At 38.6% G+C, this 13,890-nt stretch overlaps 1 protein-coding gene across 3 annotated transcripts in view; it reads right to left on the bottom strand.

The window, feature by feature from the left end:
- LOC129771315 (endothelial zinc finger protein induced by tumor necrosis factor alpha-like) overlaps window positions 1–13,890 on the bottom strand; it is a 99,129-nt gene that overhangs the window by 37,485 nt on the left and 47,754 nt on the right. The gene's annotated exons all lie outside the window — the stretch shown is intronic.

Here is a 13,890-nt window from a genome sequence, read left to right as displayed (position 1 = left end):
ATGTACCTAAAGTAAAAAAAAACTTTGGTAAAACTTCACAAGAAGAGGGAAACGGTAGCATAAACACAGCAAGCACTTTGATCGTCAAAAAATGTGAGTTTTCCGATAGTGGTTTTAACGTTTTTCCCGCTTATTAAACGAACTTTTCATGTATCGTGCAGCACAGTTCTGTTCGCCTACAGAAGAGGAACAATTTGATGTAGCGAAACTGTAAGTTTGATAACAATAAATGAAATTAATTGCATTTTAATTTTTGCATGTTGTGTGGGGTAACATGGACACGTTTCTGTGGGGTGAATTAGTCGTACAGGTTTGAGACTTTTTTTTGGTCTAATTGATTCCAGATGCCGCTGAATTACAAAAAGAGGATGGACAGACAACGTTAGAAGAAGGAGGAGCTTGAAAGAGCAACACAGGCCATCGAGAACGGATTTTCTTTGACCAAGCATCAAAGTGTTTGAAAATGCTCGACCAACAGTAAAAAGATTCATGCAGAATTCGAGATGGTGCCAATCCAACTTTTCTGTTGTGGAATCTGGCCTAGACACCTGATATCGATCCCAGAACATTGTTACTGATTGTAACATTATCCCAAAATACTTTACATAAACACAAGTATATTTTTATTTCGATGAAACACACACTGTACCAAATCACCCCACAGACGGTCCAAATCACCCCGCATAAAATTTTAATGTCCAAAAATCATCTCTTTTATTTTATGATATATTTGGTAGATCGAAGCTTTATATAATGATTAAACATTATTTATTGAGAAAAAACAAGTGTAGCTCAGTATACAATGTGACATTTTTTTATTTAGACCGTATTGGTTTGGAAATATTAGGCGATTTGCTTAGGTGGTCCAAATTCCCCCCTTTTCCCCTACTTTGTAAACGGCCGAGAAATGTGGGCCGACAATCCTTGAATGTTGCATGATGATAACGCGCCATCGCACCGAGCCCGAATTGTACTGAATAATTTGACTAAACATCACGTAAATACTATCGATAAAGCACCGTGTTCATCTGATATGGCCACTTCGTGGAAAAAGATTTCAGTCGATCGAGGAGTTGAAAGAGAATGCGACTAGGGAACTAAAGGAATTCTCTTCGTCGACCTACCAGCATGGAGGACTGGGTCAAGCGTTGGTATCAACAATGAATAGTATTTTGAAGGAGATAAAATAATAATAATAATTTTGAAAATAAAATCAAATAGAGTTACTTTCTGATCATAGGGTATATCAGTGATAACTTGGAGAATGCTATCTTTCAAGCACTTGCACAAGCACATCGACGTAGACCAGAGACATTAGATAGCTCCCAAAAAGAATCCAAAGGTGTAAAATCGCATTATCCTGGACACCATTTCAGGAGTTGCATAAAATTAAACATCAATCAGAAGAACGTTTCGTCCAATAAATCAATTGTGGCACGCGCAGTGCTATGTGTTGCGTCGTCTTCATGAAATCATAGAAACAAACCAATGATTCCATCGGCCCATAAAGTGACTTATTCAGGATGCAACCATGTTTCGAAAATGACACGAGCATTCTTTACATTTCAAATGTGGCTAATTGACATATCTCTGATAGACGATTAGGTCGACTGCAAAAAGGGAGGAGTTTGATGAGTTCCCCGAAATGAACCACGGTCCATGGTTCTGCACAATTTGCAGGCGATGTTCAGGTGTCAGATGAAATGGCAAATCAAATTAATTAAAATACAGCTTTCAAAATACAAATGTTACAAAAAAACTGTCCATTAAAGATACTATACTCCTATTAAAATACCCATTACATATGGTGACGGCCACCAACAATTTCAGTTAACATTCAACCAGTTTTGAACGAGACTGATTTTTACATCGCTAATTTGACCTTTAGAAAAATATATAGAACTCGAAAGCCCATTGTCTATAGAAATTCGATGTTCTACTAAGACATTGGGAAGTCAATTGAGTTTCTTGGAAAAAACGCGTCAATTGAGTTTCTTGGATAACACTTTGCAATATTGTAACTTTTTATAAAAAGTGATATAAAAAAATAGTACTCGAAAAAATATGTGGAGTGACTACATAACAGTCCAGGTCCAGGAGATGCATTTAAGTGGAAATTAGCATTTAGAGTTCGACAGTTATTCTCTAGACAAAAACTGCCTTTGACAAAGTTGTTACATATGAGAATGCGCTCATTTTCATGTTATCAAAAATAGGGTGACCAAAAATGTCGATGAATTGAAAAATAACTTCCTTATCTTTATAGATAGAGATAAACATAGTTCGACAATGTTGTAGTCCCAGTTATTTGAGATATCTTTGTATAACAAAGTTTTTGTCTCTTGAAATAACCGATATAGCGCCTTTTTTATATGTTGCGTTAGAGTCGCCATGAAAAACACTGTTTTTTTACTCTAAATTTTATATTTCTTATTCTACATACAAATTGTCTTCGAAAGACTTTTAGAACATACTAATACAAACATTTTTCCACGCAGAACTTGTCAATATCTCAACTTCACTCAGAGTTCTTGATGTTTCTTCCCAAAAAATACGTCCTCTTCAATTGCTTGCCATTCTTTCTGGGGAAAACATAAAAAATGTTTGTTGACGGAATTTGAAATAACAAATTTCACTCTAACATTTATTTTTCAAATTCTACATCAAAACTGTCTTCATACGATTTTTAGAGCTTATCAAGACCAACATTTTGCGATGTAGAACTTGTTAATATTTTAATCCTACTCAAAGTTATTGATGGTTTTTACCCAAAAACTCCTGATTTCAATTTTAATTTACTCAAACACGACAAATAACATAATTTTTAAAATCACACATCATGTAGAGTGAACTATGTTCTTTGAAATGTAGCCAATAAACTTTGTTTATGTTTGCCCCAGAGAGAGTGACAAGCAATTGCAGAGAGCGTATTTTTTGGGAATAAATAACAATAACTTTGAGTGAAGTTGAGATATTGACAAGTTCTGTATCGCAAAACGTTTGTATTAGTAAGCTCTAAAAGTTTTTCGAAGACAACTTGTATGTAGAATTAGAAATATAAAAGTTAGAATATGAAAACCGTTTTTTTCATGGTGACCCTAAGGGTGAGGCCAGAGCGAACGCGACGCGAAAAGAACGCGATTTTTAAAGCGACATAGTGGCCAGAGTGGACGCGATTGAATGTCGCTAAACAGTATTAAAAACAGTCATCCGGACTCCCTGGATATGAGTTCAATGTTCACATTTGGTTGTGTTGTTTGGAAGAGGCCCATTTGAAAATCTGTAAAATCTTGCAATTACTGAACTGAATTTGATGGTTGCATTTGAAAACATACATTGCTTATGCAATACTAGTTTAGCCGTGAAACAATTTTTGAAAATAAAGGCGGACCAGAAAAATACTGATGCTTTCAATCAACAAGGTGAACAAACACATCAAACAAACTAGACGATTCGACTGATTCATCGACGAGCGCGCCCAAACGGTCGTCAAGCCAGACGAGCTACTCGTCTGTTTTTAGTCGAGCTCGGCTTCTGGAATATGAAAACAAACGAGACGAGCGCTCGTCTGCTCGTCTCGTTTTCTGGAATAGGGCCCTATACCCGTATGAGCATCGAAACTTTCGAATATATTTTAGGACATATTGTTCTCATGAAAAAGTAGACCAACTTTATTAAAACTCCAATAGAGCCTGGCGAAAAACTTTTGATCACACTGAGGTAAGAAAATATTCATAAATAATCTTTATGTTCGATTTTGAATCTCTTTCATAGTTTTCCGGCATTTTTTCACAATCCCTTTTTCTGTGCTTTCTAGGGTTCTTACAACGGGATTCTGGGCTTCATTTGTTGCTTCAGAAATAGCAGACTACTGAAGTATGGCCAGTTAGTGGAAATGCTGTCATCACCGGGATCCCTAGATCTCGACTGCGGCAGCTGAAATTCGAAAAATCCTTTCAATATATATTCAAACAATTTCATTTGTCTCACTTACCAGTGATTCCTAATTCATCCGAAACTTCTTTCCAACACTTACTAACAAGAACCCGGTTCCTGTAGTGTCGAGTTTTCTGATTTTAAAGTGCACTTCTTTGAAATATAGCTCCGATTAGTGCTTCCACATCCACAGACACATCTTCTTCCGCCATGATGTAAACAAAATATAAAACTGACATTCACTTGTCGCGTATTCATCGCGCGAAAAAGCTGTGCATGTCGAGGTTGATTTTGTGTCGCGCAGAAACTCGCTTGTCGCGTCGCATCGCGTTTACTATGGCATATGAAATAGTTTTTTTGCCAGAATTGAATGAACGGAGCTTGGTCGCGCGACTTGTCAAAAATCACGTAGTGTCGCATCGCATCGCATGTCGCGTTCACCCTGGCATCACCCTAATGCAACTTAGAAAAAAGGCGCTATATCTGTTATTACAAGAGATAGAAAAAAAATTGTTCTACAAAGATGTCTCAAATAACTGGGACTACAACATTGTCGAACTATGTTTACCTCTATCTATAAAGATAAGAAAGTTATATTTTTTATTTCATCGATAATTTTCGTCACCTTATTTTTGATAACATGAAAATGAGCGCTCTATCATATGTAACAACTTTGTCGAAGACAGTTTTTGTCTAGAGAATTACCATCGAGATCTAAATGCTAATTTCCACTTAGTGCATCTCCTGGACCATTGTACAATGATTAAATAACTTTTCGAATTGTGAAATAACACGGTGTCGTTGAGAAATCAAAAATTAGACATTCCTTTTGATGACAGAATACGTTTTCGTTAATTATTGAGTGCTAATTCAAGTTTATCAATCTTCCAACTCTGTGTAACTCTTCAGTATACCATGGCATTAGTACATTGAACCTTTTCACAAGTCCCTGAGCTACTCACTTCGCTCTGCGGAGAAGTGCCGATATCTCCCCATCCAAAGAGAAATGTTCACCGCCAAAACTCCTCTCACTCTCATCGCATGCACATAGATAGCTACAGCTTTTCTACTGTTGATTGTTATTTTTGGCGTGTCCCCACACTCTTTGAAATAATGATCATGACGATGACAGCGCGAAGATGCACAAAGAATGAGCGTCATATGGAAGTATCATTTCCCTCGCCGCATAAAAAACAGGAGATTAAGTTGCTGTCAGCAATTCGGGAGTTATCGTTGCTAATGAAAATTACAACTTAATTATACATTGATGAGCGAAGGAATGTCAAGTTGTGGCCTTGTGCGTGTTAACATTTTTTTTTGGTTTTGGATAGAGTGTTTGGTTGATTGGTGTGTGTAGTGTTTATGTGGGTGACTGAGAGATGTGAGTAGAATGCAAAAGGAAGAGAGAAGCGAGAGTGCATGTGTGGGTGCAAATGAAAAGCGCGCAGATGGCGGGACACGCCAATATTTGGTTGCTCTTCCAGACTCTACCCCAACGCGTTTTACGTTTCCTTGCTTTCGTGGTGTGATTTGTGTTATACGAGCTTAATACGGTTATCTGTATCGTGTAACGAATGTGAATTGCGTGATTTGCCGTCTTACCATGAATAGTTGCATTAAAATGAAGATATTGCAATATATTGCTAATATCCATTGAAATACAACCTCCATATTTGGCATCGCGATTGACCAAGCCTCTTATGAGGGATTGACAGGAAATCATCTACTATGAGCTGCTCCTATTCGGCAGAGCTACTAAATAGGTCCTGTACGGTACGCCAGATCACACACATTGATAATACTCGCAAGAAACTGCAGGAGCTTGTTTGGGATATTCTTATGCATCCAGCTCATAGTACGAATCTGACACCAGATTATTACCGTGTCCAATATATTATCATACACTTTTTTACCTCGCTGTGTGGTGAAGCAGTAGCACATACACTAACACTGTTTTGGTGTAATTTCGCACTATGTTTACACAATCCATTGACGGATCTATTTGATTATTTTCATTCTGTGTCCATTGATTATCAACGATGAAAGAGTTTCGTGCTGTGGTGATGAAAAAGTTTTCGGAATGAGTGCTCAGGTGCTTCTTTATAACTTCGAAACCCTGGGAGTGAAGCGTGATTTCATTTACCGAACTATCAGGAGGTACCGTTAGACTTCCTCGTTGGATGATAGGAAAAGATCCGACAGAAAACGTTGAGCAAGGACTGAGCGAGTGACTACGATCGTCAGGAGCGAATTCGACGAAAATCACACCGATCTGTACGTACAGGGTACGGCAGGAGAAAAAAATGAAAATATTTAAACTTTAAAATTGGGTTAATTTGTGTAACTAATGACTCATTTCTGTTGACAGTGTATATGTTTACGTTTACTTTCAAGTGCTGCATCACAACATCGAAATTATCCCACGGTTTGAAAATGCCGCCTGTTTTCACTGATGTTGCCGTTAAAATTAATAGTATATATCGGTATTTTGAAGGACAAAATGCTTCTCTGGGTGAAGGCCAACTTTTCTGAGTATCAATACGCTGTTCACAACATGAAGGATCGTCATTTCACACGTCGAATTGGATCCAACGAAGGCTGATAGAAAATTTGAACTTTAGGCCGAAATATTTGTGGCCCCCTAGCAATCCGAACTGGACCGTTGAATTGGCGTATGTTAAAACACAAACCTGTAAAACTTTTCAGTCTAGTGCAGCGGTCCTCATCCTTTTTTTTCTATAGGGGCCACAGACACGTGTTAGTCATGGGTAGCGGGCCGCAAGAAAAATAAAGAAGACTGGTGTCTCAGACACGACGCATTGTTACATAGAACTACGAAATCATTAGCAGCGAGAACAAAGATTAAAGGAATTTAATAATGAAACTATTTAATACAAATATTTGATACTAATAGCAACGGTCGATAAATGAATGATTTCACTGAGTGAGGAGCGCGAACGTTTCGCGAAATAATTTGAGTTGAGTATCAAATTATTTCTAAGCATTAACATGTACAACAGTGCGTGTGATCTTTTGTACCATCCTACGGGACAAAGGATCAATAGATACTGTCTTAAGCACTGAAACTGCAATACTGATCTTCTTGTATATATATAAGTAATTTTAGCAAAATTACATCTCCAACGCAGAACGAAATATCTCAGAAGCCGCAAAACGGCAACAGAAAATCCGAACCGAATCTAATGTGTGGTGGCGGAAGCTTCTTCTTATTCTTGAAAGGCGTTAACGTTCCCTGTGGAACTTTTGCCGTCTCAACGTATGCATTAACTAGCGTCATTTATTAATACTTAGTTGAGATTTCTTAAGCCAAATAACACGTCTTGAATGTATTCCGAGGGACAAGCTCTTGAATACGCGTGACCACAGTGCAAGTCGAAAGAAATTTGTTTGACGAAAAATTCCCCGGCCAGAACGGGAATCGAACCCGAACACCCGGCATGATAATGTGAGACGCTAACCACTCGGCCACTGGTGCACTACGTGACGGAAGCAGTAGCATCGAAACAAATTTTCATCTTCAGTTTACCACTAAAGAACACAACCATCAATGCTGAAAAATACCTTACGTCTCTTTTAACCTGAAACAATAATTGAAATTACGAAAAATGTATGATTAATTTGAAAAAATCACACATGAGTCATTCACGATTTATCAGTCATCCAGCATGCGACCGAACGGCTGCACGACTTTTTAAATCGTATTCCTTAAGGCCGAGTTGTTTTGATTGAGTTTGAATTCGTCTTTTCCGAAGCCAGAAGCGAATGAACTGAGTAAGAAGCTAATGAACTGAAGAAGAAAACCTTTATAATTCAAAACACCATTATTAGATCAATGTATCCAAACACGCTCCTGAATTCACAGAATCTCCTTTTAGCCAAAAATGAATATAAAATAGTTTGGTAAAACGCATCTAAATTTCAGAAATAACTCTTTAGTCGAATGTTTTTGTGGACCTAAGAAGGACCGATGGGTTTACGTTGTTTTGTGGACACAGCTGGAGATGGTTGATTCATGATTCATTATTATTCTCGCAAGAACAATACATGCATCGCGAAATTTTTCTCGTACTACACAGTGCGGCTCCAAGCGATTATATATTTGAAAACACATAAAATCAACTTTTCCTACAATCTCCACGGTATGAAAACTGACGACGTACTTCCTATTTGATAAATATCTGCTATTGCTTTGATTCTGCTCTAGACAATGCTTGCTTCTTGCATATTCTGAAAATGCATTTATAAAATGTTGTTCAATATGGGCACCTTACACGATCAAACTGATTGACAATAGGTGTCAATATCGTGACAGCTAGGCTTTCGACATCCGATCTAACCTCAATCAATATTTTACCACCTTACACGGTCAATATCGCCCTCAACCCGAGACAACGAAAGTATCCGCGATGGCTAGTGGTGACATTCGAGTTTGGGATCCAAACAATTCTCCATCAGATTAGAAGGCTAAAAGGCAATTTTCAATTGGTAACATTTGAATGAAAATATCTACTTGGTATTATTTATTTAGATGAAGCGCGTAGTCCTAACCCTAACCTAACCTATTTCCTCTGAATTTTCAGATATTCCTACTAAAATTTATTATTATAATATAATGTCAATTTCAGACACAATTTTTGCATAATATTAGGCTGTAAAAAAGTCCTGCGGTATTTCCGCGAGGTGTCGTTGTAAGCGCGTAGTTCTAGTTGTATTCATTGTATCGAGTCATACTATAGCTTGTTGGAAAGGTATTTTTGCGCGCTATAATATACTGTTTTGTTTGGTTAAGTCGTTCGTGAGTTATAGTGTCGCAAATATGGAGCAAAATAAAGAGAAAATCCGACATATTTTACAGTACTACTATGACAAAGGCAAAAATGCATCTCAAGCTGCCAATAAAATTTGTGCAGTTTATGGACCCGATACAGTTTCCATTTCCACCGCATAACGATGGTTTCAACGTTTTCGTTCTGGTGTAGAGGTCGTCGAAGGTGCGCCACGCTCCGGAAGGCCTGTTGTCGAAAATTCCGACAGAATCGCTGAATTAGCCGAGAAAGACCGGCATAGTAGCAGCCGTAGCATCGGCCAAGAGCTGGGGATAAGTCATCAAACCGTTATTAACCATTTGAAGAAGCTTGGATTCACAAAGAAGCTCGATGTATGGGTGCCACACACGTTGACGCAAAAAAACATCTTTGACCTTATCGACGCATGTGAATCGCTGCTGAATCGCAACAAAATCGACCCGTTTCTGAAGCGGATGGTGACTGGCGATAAAAAGTGGGTCACTTACGACAACGGCACAAACGGTCGTGGTCGAAGCCCGCTGAAGCGGCTCAGACGGTGGCCAAGCCCTCATTAACGGCCAGGAAGGTTCTGCTGTGTGTTTGGTGGGATTGTCAAGGAATAATCTATTATGAGCTGCTTCCCTATGGCCAAACGCTCAATTCGGACCTGTACTGCCAACAACTGGACCGCTTGAAGGTGGCACTCATGAAGAAGAGGCCATCTTTGATAAACAGAGGCCGCATTGTCTTCCATCAGGACAACGCCAGGCCACACACTTCTTTGGTGACGCGCCAGAAGCTCCGGGAGCTCGGATGGGAGGTTCTTTTGCATCCGCCCTATAGTCCGGACCTTGCACCAAGTGACTACCACCTGTTTTTGTCCATGGCGAACGAGCTAGGTAGTCAGAAGTTAGTCACAAAAGAGGCCTGTGAAAATTGGCTATCCGAGTTTTTTGCCAATAAGGAAGCGAGCTTCTATAACAGGGGTATTATGAAGTTGGCATCTCGTAGGGAACAAGTCATCGAACAAAACGGCGCATATTTGACTTAAAAAAGATGATTGTAACTAATTTTATGAACAAATGAAAATTCAAAAAAATACCGCATGACTTTTTTGACAGTCTAATAGAATCTGAATTTGGCTAGGACGAGCACCATATTTGCTTTCGAAGCAGTTTGGACCTATTTAAACAAGTTTTTGGATCAATAAGTAACCAGCATTACTCATACACCTTTATCTTTCGAATGATTGATATACCACTTTGTCCAACTGACAACGTGGGATTAACTCTCGAAATTTTGAACCACAAACATAACGCTCTAATTTTAAAATTTTTGAACTTACACTCCAGTACGGGTTCAAATATGATGTGATGCAAAAATACAGAGGCACTTTTCACTAGACGACATGCAAATCGACGTGGCGCTCTACCAAACACAATTGCACCATACAGTGCAATATCTATCTTTCATTATTCCATCACAGCTGTCTGATAGCTGAAGCGAGACGACTTGAATGATGGTGATGATGATGTTCTGAAATATAGAGGCTTCAAAACTCATTAGTTCATACGCCTCTAGCCGTAAAAAACAATTTGGAAAATTAAACTAAACACTCGGCTTTGAGAAAGGTCGTTTCGAAAGCCTTGCTGTCGTCCGGTCGTTAGTTAGATGACTGACGAATTGTGAAAACTGTAATTTGAAATCACGAATGGCGACCGATTTACGCTCGTCTGATTAGCATTGCGAATTCGGCCATGCAAATATGGTAAGAAAATGCATATTCTCCCAATGTTCCAATGTAATGTTAATGTTAATCATTTATGGGTTAGGGAACAGTTATGTATAACGTACCGGAAAAGTTCAGAGAATCTCCGATTCGATTGAAATGCAAACCATTTTGATGGTTTAGAGTATAGAGCTAAAATAATTAAAACTCTTTCATAAAAAACTTCACCTGTTTTCTGATTAGGTATTGAATGAACAGCTATCACTGTATATGAAAAATTGTTTGCCTTTTTGACTATTCGAAAACTCCATTGCGTATACCTATGTCAAAAACAGGAAGTGGGTTATATCTGTGGTATAACCGCAAGGGTGACGTAGGACTATCGTTGATTTAGTGATCATTTGTTTCTAGTTGCATCTGAATCAATGCATCTGAATGAATGAATAAATGAATATTTGGGGGACTTCGAAAACGAGAGCGTTACGTTGAAGGCACAATATTCAGCAAAAGAAGCAATCACACGAAAGTTGTATAATACATAAAACATTGCTGTCTGTTGCATCAAATCAGTCTACATAATTTTTGCTTTCGCTCATTCTTTCTCACAACACCCATTTCTCTTTGAGAAATTGTTGAGTAAACATCGTTAGTGCGCGAAGAGCGGGATTTTCTTCTTAAGATTCATTGCACCTCTAATAAATTGCCGAAAGACGTGGTCTTACGTTGATCGCACTTGATTGAAAAATCACAAAACCAAATGTATTTGGTCGCAGTATTATATGGATAGAAAACATAATAAACTCTTTCGCTTGAATGTAATTTTCAATTCCAATGGAACTGGCAGATTATTTTTCCGCAACGATACCATCTTTCCGGAATCTTCTCGACGCTGGATGGCAACCGAACGAAAATAGTTCCGCGCGTGTATGTGTGTGTGTGGCGGCTACTCCGATGTCTCCGATGTTTTTCGATGCTGATACTCTCTTGGTCGCCTTCTCTTCTCCTCCTGATGGATCGGCTTTTCTGCGCTCACTCACAGTTCCAAACAAACTGAATGCGTTTCAGGTCAAGTCAGGCCAGGTAATGAATCCCTCGATCTCTCGCCGTCCAGCTTTTCCAGCTCGTTCAGTTCGTTCAGTATCGATGTTATCTTGTCCTCACGAAAAATGAATGCGTTTCACCACCAGAGTATCGCTTAAGTATGCTTTTGGTCCGTGATTGAATCGAGAGAAGGTGTGGTTTACGATGGCAATTTGGAAGGAAAACTAGAGGCGAATGAACTCTCTGAGTTTGAAACTTTCAGCGACTGAGCAATAATCGATTGAAAATTATGTGATTTTCGCGATGCGAAACATTTTCCGCTGCATGCGCATCCAATATTGAATACGAAAATATCCTACTGATGGGGAAGAATAATGTTCAGAAGCTTTCCTGCTAATTATTTTTCAGCAGCGATGACATCTTTCCGGAATCTTCTCGATGCTGGATGGCAACCAAACGAAAATAGTTCCGCGCGTGTATGTGTGTGTGGTGGCTGCTCCGATGTCTCAAGCGAAACCGTTTGTGGCGTGACTTTCCTCCTGATAGATTCCCTTCTGGCCTAAGGTACACAAACTGGCTCTTGGTGACACCGTTCATCAGCGCTTGTATGATAAACGAAGTTGGCTTCACCACAACAGCGACAACATGATCCAATCGCTGTTCAATTATAACTGAGTGGATTTCCGAGCGGAGCTCGCTTATAAACCAATTGGTGATTTCAATAGCCTGTTTTGAAAGCAATTTTAAGGCTATCGAAACAAATTCTTGGATGATAAAGTAACAAGTATATAACGCGCAGACATTTTATCTTTCGAATGAAGTGTTTATCATACGATTTCGTTCGGTTGTTTAGGAGCTATTAACGCTCAAAATCTCGGTCTCCGGCGTAACGCTTTCGTTTTCGAAACTTTGATTTTACACCCTGGTATAGAAATGAAAGATGTAGTCCTACGTCAAAATTGAATTAAAAGTAAGGAAAAACAATTATGTTCTACTACAGTTTGACTCTTTCAATATCTGTTCATGAACAAAACGTTTTTTGTCAGTTTTTGACAGCTACTGATTAAAGAAAGTTGGATGTTTGGCTATTGTTGCGAATGTGAGGCTTATTAAAAACATTGCGCTTTTTTCCGTGCGACATTTATATCTATGTGGTTTTTTTTGTGTGCGCTCTATTTTGTGTTCGCGTATATTTCCAGTAGGCTTTTTTCTCTGCGGTTAATTCCGTTGTGCTTATTCTCTTTGCGTTTTTTTTTCTGGGAATCAACTTGCGAGCGAGCTGTTGCCTTCTGTTGTTTTCTTTCTTAATGCTGCTCACACACAGTGGTTTTCTCAATATAATAGTAGCCTGAAGAGCAGCGAAGCATTGTGTTGTAAGCCCCATTTCTGTGATTCCATTGGCGCTTTTCAGAGCCACCGAACCTTTTCACTAAAGAATTATTTTAACACAATTAAACAAAACGGTTCAATGCATTCTAAAGTGATATCTGAAATAACAAAAAATAAATTTATTTTTATAATTTGCGAGTGTTTTGACGTAGGATTACGTTTTTCGGGAACATATTGGGGTACAAATTAAAAATCGAAAATCGAGCACATCGTGAAAACTGTCCAATTTCAAAAGCTTATTACTCAGTCATTTCATGATGGATTGATGAAATTTTTGCGTTAACCGATTTCGATACTTCATAACAATTTTTTGTAATGAAGAAAATTATATATGGCGTGAAACTAACTATCGAACAATTGAAAAATCTCAACTCCTATCCTAACGGAAATACTCGCTTCTGATTGGTCAAATTGACGACACATGCGGCGGGTCCCTAACAGAGACATCAAAACCAACCTGCCTGAGAAAATCGGCAATCCACTTACATAGAAATAGGGGGAACTATTGTTCCTACCGAAATGTATTCCCTAATAGAGACATCAAAGCCAAGCTGCCTGGGGGGAATCGGCATTGCAAATACATGAAAGTAGAGGGAACATTTGTTCTTATCGAAATGTATTCCCTAACAGAGACATCAAAATCAAGCTTCAAAATCAAGCTTCCTAGGGGAAATCAGCATTGCAAATACATGAAAGTAGGGGGAACTTTTGTTCCTAACGAAATGTTTTCCCTAACAGAGACATCCAAACCAAGTTGTCTGGGGGGAAATTGGAATTGCAAATCGGAGACGAATGAATCGTAAGATTTAAAGGACAAAGAAGAAGAAGAAGAATTGCAAATACATGAAAGTAGAGGGTGGATTGATTCGGTGATTGCTCCCACCGAAATGTGTTCCCTAACAGAGACATCAAAACCAAGCTGCCTAGGGGAAATCGGCATTGCAAATACATAAAAGTAGGGGGAGCTTTTGTTCCTACCGAAATGTA

This window comes from Toxorhynchites rutilus, chromosome 2, assembly GCF_029784135.1.
Source record: "Toxorhynchites rutilus septentrionalis strain SRP chromosome 2, ASM2978413v1, whole genome shotgun sequence".
Classification (NCBI taxonomy): Eukaryota; Metazoa; Arthropoda; class Insecta; order Diptera; family Culicidae; genus Toxorhynchites; species Toxorhynchites rutilus.
This window is presented reverse-complemented; position numbering and strand designations above follow the sequence as displayed.